Source organism: Callospermophilus lateralis, chromosome 11 (genome assembly GCF_048772815.1).
Source record: "Callospermophilus lateralis isolate mCalLat2 chromosome 11, mCalLat2.hap1, whole genome shotgun sequence".
Lineage (NCBI taxonomy): Eukaryota > Metazoa > Chordata > Mammalia > Rodentia > Sciuridae > Callospermophilus > Callospermophilus lateralis.
Window position 1 is genome coordinate 56,517,838 of NC_135315.1, and position 8,004 is coordinate 56,525,841.

An 8,004-nucleotide genomic window follows, 5' to 3' on the forward strand; every position below is an offset into this window, starting at 1 on the left:
ATGAAGGTACTGATAAGAGAGGATATTTGAGATGCATTTTACAGGTAGAGCAAATTCCAACTCCAATATGATGGGAGATGTTGCTACCATAACAAGGAGCAAGAAGAAACAGCCAGAACTTGTTTCAAGAAGAATCAGCTATGTCAACTGGGTCCAATGGTGCTGTTGACCAGCCAGAATTAGAAATGAGAATTGGCCAGAATTTGGTGAGATGTAATTTGTTCTGGAGCTTTGATCAGAATAGTTTTATTAGATTGGTAAGGTCTAGGGAGGGTTTAATATTTTCCAGATGGGAAATATTACATATGGATAGTATGTTTGTTTCTTTGTGGAAATAATCTAATAGAGGGAAACATAATTACAGGTAACCTTTGAGGAAGGTTTGGCAAACCGAGGAGAGCAGAGAAATGGAGTGGGAACTAGGAGGGAGATATGGTATATTTCATGTTGATAAGGAAGAGAGATAACTATAGAAATCAAGTCCTTCCATAGGTGAGAAGTGGGGGGATCTGGTACCCAGGTGGGGGAAATGGAGAGAAGCAGAAATTGACACAGTGTATCTGAGCATACATGCAGGGGATCTGACATTTGGTGTGGATGGATAAAGCATGGCTACTTTTTCAAGTACCACCCATTATTTTCTGTTGTGCATGCTCACTTTTCTCAGATAATCACGTTTTATTATCTCAATGGGTCTCCAATACACTTTTTCTTTAGCATTTTTCCCAGATCATTTATGTTTTTCCAAGATAGAGTGAGGAGTTCTATAGAGGAGTTTTGAGGTGGGAGGTGGGGAGAGAAAGTGTGAGATTGGGTTCTTTCTTATTGGGAGAGTGAATTACCCAGGAATTCTAATGCAGACAGCACACTTGGTATTTGTAATCAGGAACTCAAAGTAAGACAGTTCAGCACAGGGGCATTTTCTTGATCCCTGATTACACGCCAGTGTATAGGCTAAAATAGTTCAAGATCTGGGATCGATCAGGGAGGAATGTTTTAAATAAACACTATGAAGTGAAAGAATAAAGGGGAATTTAAGGAGGATGCATACTGGTTGAGAAAAGAGAAGGCATGAGTGGGTATCAGTGAAAAATAGGAAAAAAACTATATGGGGTGAGTGACTATAATGGGTAATGAGAAGATATAACACAGTATTTAATATTTTTTTTTTACCTTGACTTATAGAAAAAAAGCCTATCTAACTCAATGTGCGTGCATGCATGCGAGCGCGCGCCGCCCCCCCCCCCCACACCCCTCTCTACATATCATTGGTGAAGTTCGAATTGTGTGATCTTTATGACTAAAATGCACTCACATGATACTAAAAATACTATTGTCTTTTCCAGTTTATTCTATTTTTTAAATTGCGGGTTGCAACCTATTATATTCCATTTTAATGGTATTTTAATGGGTTATGGATCATAGTTGGTACAGCACTAGTGTTGGGTATAACTGTAGAAGTGAGTGGCAGAAATGGGGTGAAGGAAAGAATTGTTGGAAATGATCAAACAATCGGGAGAAAAGGATTTAGAATGTTTCATCAATGTGGACATTCAATTCACTACAACTGATGGTGAATCATCTTTTTTTCTTTTCTATCTAGGCTGTAGCCACTATTCACATGTGACTACTTAAATGGAAATTTAAAAACTTTTTTTAGTTATAATTGACTGACAGTAAACTGAACATACTTAAAATTATAATCTTATAGCTTTTGACACACACACATATCATATTCCCAACAAAATATTAAACATGTATCACTCCCTTCCTTTACCTCCCTGCTCTGTCTCTGACCCAGGCAGCACTGTCTTCTTCCTGACTCTATGCATTACTTTTCATTTTCTAGAATTTTATGTAAGTAGGATATGACTACTATAGTCTGACTTCTTTCAGTATTATTACTTTGAGATTTATCTATGTTGTATGTATCAATAGTTTGTTGCTTTTTATTGCTAAGTGGTATGCTACTGTATGGATACACTGTAGTTTGTTTATTCATTCACTTGCTATGGACATATTGGATTTTTCCATTTGGGGGCTATTGCAGATAAGTTGCTGTAAGCATTTGTATATGGAAGTATGCTTTCATGTCTCTCAGTAAGTAACTATGAATGCTTGTTATCATTTTTGCTCATTCATATGTTTTCCATTTCAAATAGAAATCGACATGCCTTGCCCTCCAAAGAAGAATCAATATACAAATAAGCTGATTTTCTGCCTAGACTATCTAAGACAACTTTGGAGTCTTTATAATTGAATCTTTGGTTATTTGCATATATCAATGAAGGTTTAATGTCCCACGATCCAATATCACAGCTACATTTGCCCAAGATCTGCGATTAAAACCCACACAATCCCAACTCCAATATCTTTCTAGAAATTCTACTTTAAAAGTGTAATTGCCTCTAGTGAAGGGAAATACAACTTTTCTTTCTGCATGTTTGTAATTGACACTCCAACTTTATACTCATTTTATAATATGGCAAAATATTAAATCAGCAATTTGCATAAGTTGGGCTGTTTGATCCAAATATGAACACTGATTTCAGAGGATCATTTAACAAATCAAGTTATGAGTGTACAACTAGCAAAGATACATTCAATTACATCCACCCACAGAAGTGGGCAATATAGCAGAAGTTCTCAAATGTCACTCTGCATTGGATGCACATAAAATACACATTGCTGGCCCCACCGCAGAATTTCTAACTTAGTTGAAGTCTGAGGTAGGACGGAGCTTGCAGTTCTAATGAGTTTAACCAAGGGTTTCTGGTGGAAGGGGCACATTTTGAGCACCCTTATAATAGCACATAGAACTGTGGGCTCATCTGTGTTCAAATCACAGCACAGTCATTTCCAGCACCTGTGAGACCTCAGGCGGGCTATTCCAAGCCTCCTCATCTCTAAAGTGGAAATGATATGACATAGCTCAGAGGCTTTTGTGACAAGGTAATTTAATAAATCTCTGTAAGCGGAGTCTGATAGCTATTATTATTATCTCTAAAAACATGGTGGCCTATATAAACAAACTTTGTGTGCTATTATAGAATTTCAGGGTACAAACATAATCTAAAAAGAGGCAAACTTGGGTCAATAGTCTGTATGTTTCTATTTTCTTTTTTTTTTTTTTCTAATTTTTTAAAAATATTTTTGTTCCAGGGATTGAACCCAGGGGCACTTAACCACTGAGCCACATGCTCAGCCCTTTTGTATTTTGAGACAGGGTCTGGCTAAGTTGCTTAGTGCCTTTCTAACTTGCTGAGGCCGGCCCCCAACTTGCAATCCTTCTTCCTCAGCCTCCTGAGCTGCTGGGATTACAGGCATGCACCACCACACCCAGCCAGTTTGTTTCTCTTTAGGAGAATACATTTAAAATTGAAATCTCTTCTATGTCTTTCTCATCTTCACTTTCTTGTCTTCACTTCACTTCCCTAGTCTTCCTAGCCTCCTTATGAAGTCAGAAGAGGTCAAGAGACATTCAGGAAGCTGTTCGCTTAAGTTTCTTGGTATCTGTAATAATGGGGTCATTAATCTCTAAAACCATTGCTGGATCTCTCTATTTGAGGCCAAATCTATCTATCTCCGTAATTAACTCCACCTGCATGAATCCCTTTCTCGTCAATGCACATAATTAAATGCAGATCCTCCTTATTAAAGTACAGACTATGAAACCTATTTTATGTTAACAAGCCCTATTTACAGTATAATATATGAATTTTGAGTTGTTGAACTTTAGGCAAAAGGGCATGAAAATATTTTGTTACAGTGAAACATACTCATGACACCAATCTTATGAAAGGGTTGGGAGATCATTTTAATACAAGAAACAATGAAAATATAGAAAAACTGGAGGAACTCATTTTGTGTCAAATAGAATATTTGTGTCAATAATAATCATTATGATAATTTGCTGTGTTCATTTAGCAAACAGTTATTAATTGCCTTACATATACCAGTTGTTGGGAATAGAGTTAAGAACAAGACACAATTCTGGCTGCAGAAAGATACACAACAAGGCAAGAAATAAGTAGGTTGAAATAGTGAATGAGAAAGACACAATAAGAGAAGTGGTTAAGAGGAAGCAATATAAGATAGGACATTTTGCATTGAGCATTGACATTGTGATACATTCAGCCAAATCATGCTACACATACTTTAATTTTTTTCTAATTATGGTGGTAGATAGATTTGGAACCCAAAACAAAGACTTACAAGTCCTCCTAGTATCATTCCCAATTTGCAGGAGAGAAAACCAAGGATTAGATATTTGAAGTACATTGTCCAAAGTCATCTACCTAGAAAAAGGAAGAGCTGAAGATATACCCAAGGTCGTTGAACTTGAAAGTCTGAGTGATTCTTGCCTTGTGTTGTTATTCACTATTATTCACCATTATACATTAATTTCAACCCTCAATTCTACAACTTATTGAATTGGTAATAGGGTTAGTTGGATGCTGGATTCTTTATTTGTATCAACTAATCCTTAGAGCACTCCTCTAGGATCTTAAAAATGCTGGGTCAAGTTCAGAAAGTTGAACAAGTATATGTTGGGTGCAACTGGGATCTGCCTGCCTGGGGTCTTTCCACTCATATGCACTTGAAGTTTTCTGAAGGTCAAAGGTGTGCTTAAGAAGGCTCATTAGTAAATGTTCTTTATCAATTTGGCTGGTTCCTATGACATCTCAGGGCAGCAAGCTCTTGCCCACAGCCTAAGGTTTCTGCTGCACCACTAAACTTGCCAGATATAGAAAAGCTTGGATCAAATACCAATTGTAATTGTCATGCACCATCATTACTCACACAAGTTTGAGCTGCTGAAATTTAACTCCATTTAATTTACATCACCAAACCGACATAATGAAGGATTACCAACAGATGGAAAATAGGTATAAAATTTACTTTCACGTACATTTGAATCATGGATGATTCATAATCTAATACTTAATTACTAAGTGTCAACACTCTTAATTCAATAAAGTTTTCATTTTGAAAAATCCTTGGAACTTTTAGGCAGATGAAATTCTGCTCATATGCTCCTTGTAGAAATCAACTGGAATATATAGATGCTCCCGATTTATGGCAAGGCAGTTACACCACCCCCCAAAACCAACAAATTGAAAATATCACAAATTAAAAATGCATATAATCTACCTAACCTATTAAGCATCCAAGCTCAGCAATACAGCACACTGCACGGTATTAGCTGTTTCCCCCTTGTGATCCTGTGGCTGATTGGGAGCTGATTGGGAACTGAGACATCTTGCTGCTGCCTAGCATCACCAGAGAGCTTCAAACTACATACTGCTGGTCTCAGAAAAGATCAGAATTCAAAATTCACAGCACAGTTTCTACTGAATGTGTATTGATCTGGCACCATTGTAAACCCCTCCCCCCCAAAAAAAATGCAAGTTGCATCAAGGAAAGGCATCATCTTTCCTTTCTGTACATCAGAGATGGACTGCATCTGATCTAATTTAACATCTCATACGTAACATCATTTTATAGATGAGGAACTGAGGGCTTGGGTGAAAGAGTAGCTCACCTTTATAAAGCGCTACTCTAGTTTCTTTTATTCATGTCAATATTTTTGCCCTTTATGAACAACCTAACCAAAAAAATAAATAACAATCATTATTCCCATTTTGAGATGGAGATTAAAGTGCTATGGAGGGTGATCAGGATTTGAATCCCACAGCAAGGTTCATTCTCTAAGTACTTGGTGACTACTCTCTGCTGCTGTGCGTGAGCCTGAAGTATAACCCTGAACATTAGAGCTTCTCAGCTTGGTGAACTTCAACTCCATCTTGCTGTTCTCTTTTCTCTTTTTCTTTTCTTTCTTTCTTTTTTGCTCTACATTATTTTGAGTGTACCCCTCTTCAGACAAGGAAAGGAAAAAGTAGAAATAAATTATAAGATTGTTGAACTGGAAGTCGCTTTGTTAAAAAATGCCTTTGAAATGTAGACATCTTTCCTTTCTGTAATAATTTTTTTTATATTTATTGGAGGGAAATGATACTTATAAATCAATATACTGTGTCCTTATAAAACAGTAGGAGCAGATTCTTATGATGAAAGAAAATATGAAAGGAAATTATAACTGGTAAGCTTATAAAGCCATGAAATTTTCAAATATTACTTCAGGAGGGGAGAGAAGAGAAAATTATTTATGTGTCCGAGTGTGAAAACTTTCTGAAATATAAATATATATTTTTGAAATGTTAAAGACTTGGAAAGAAAATGAATATACTGTATTCCCCCTTTTATCCAAGAGGGCTAAATTCTAAGACCTTCAGTGGTTGTATTAAACCGCAAAAAATACCAAATCCTATGTATACTGTATTTTTCCTATACATACATACCTATGATAATGTTTAGTTTATAAATTAGATACAGCTAAGAGATTAACAACAATAGCTAATATTAAATTACAATAGTTGTAATAATGTGCTGTCATAAAAATTATGTGAATGTGCTCTTTCTCTCTCTTCTTCAAATATTGTCTTATTGTACTGTACTCACCTTTTTTTCTTGTGATTATGAGAGATGATATTTAGGGGAAAGAGATGAAGGCTTCTCTTTCAGCATATTGGAATTGCCAGCATCATCATGCTTATACTTTGCAGCGATTATTAAATGAAATAAGTGTTCTTGGAATACATACACTGTGATATTGTGACCATGGATTTGATAACCAAGATGACTACTGACTAGTGTGTGTGTGGGGTAGTGTATACAGTGTGGATACACCAGACAAAGTGACAATTTGTGTTCTGGATGGGGTGGAGTAGTGGGATGGTTCAAGAGTTTATCTCACTGCTTAGAACAGTACTCAATTTAGAACTCACACAAATTGTTTATTTCTAACATTTTCCCTTTTAACATTTTCAGACCATGGTTGAGAGTAAAGAGAAGACTAGCATAAGAGGGAACAATTAGTCTTTTCTAAGAAAAGGAATGTTTTTTTTTTAATACCAGGGGTTGAACCCAGGGGTGTTTAACCTCAGAGCCACATCCCCAGCCCTTTTTTAATATTTTTTATTTAGAGACAGGGTCTTGCTATGTTGCTTAGGGCCTTGCTAAGTTGCTGAGGCTGGCTTTGAACCCGTGATCCTCCTGCCACAGCCTCCCAAGATTCTGAGATTATAGAATCTCAGAATACCTCATGGTGCCAGCAGAGAAAGGATTTTGTTATGGAAAAACAATCCAACAAATTACTGGGTTCAGACAGGGCAGATGGTAAAAAATATTTGGTGAGACTGGCCACCCAACATCATTAAGTGAACTTAATTTACTTACTGTGTTTTTCACCGCAGACTTACTAGCACCTGTCTAAGTTTGGTTTAATCAACGCAATTTCTGCTCCCTCTCCAAGAATGCAGAAGAATATTTTTTAAAAAGAAAATCACTGGGGGTACGTTGCTCAAACTCTTTCTAGGGTAGGGGGGAAAAAAAAGAAAGTATCACTGGCTGTGTTGGCAACTGTACAATGGTACTAGCAAGAAATGGGATTCTGTCTATAAATGCTATTTTTACATATTCAAAATCTTGAAAGCCAGGTACTTTTTTTGCATCAATTTAATATTCTGGATAACAACTAGATTTGCTACTCAGTACTAACAAGAGCTATATTCTCTAAATATTTCCCATGGGATATAAAACATCTTAGCTCAGTTAGTCTTTCAGTATTTTACAAGACTGGAGTATTATCATCTCCTTTACACGTATAAGAAATCTGAATTGAAATTTGTTTTGTTTTCCTTTATGTTACAGAATCTTCTCATGTTCCCCATGCTCATTGTTTATGAGGATGACATGACATTGAGACTGTAATCAAGCATACAGGTCAAGTTCAAAAGAATACGAGAACCAATTTAATGTATCAGAAATCAAAAAATACCTCCTAGATAGAAGTCTCATCATGCATGAATGAAGAAAGGAAAATGTAAATGTAAGGATATAAAAAATGATGAAAAATCTAATTTTCAAAATTGTATTTCCTGG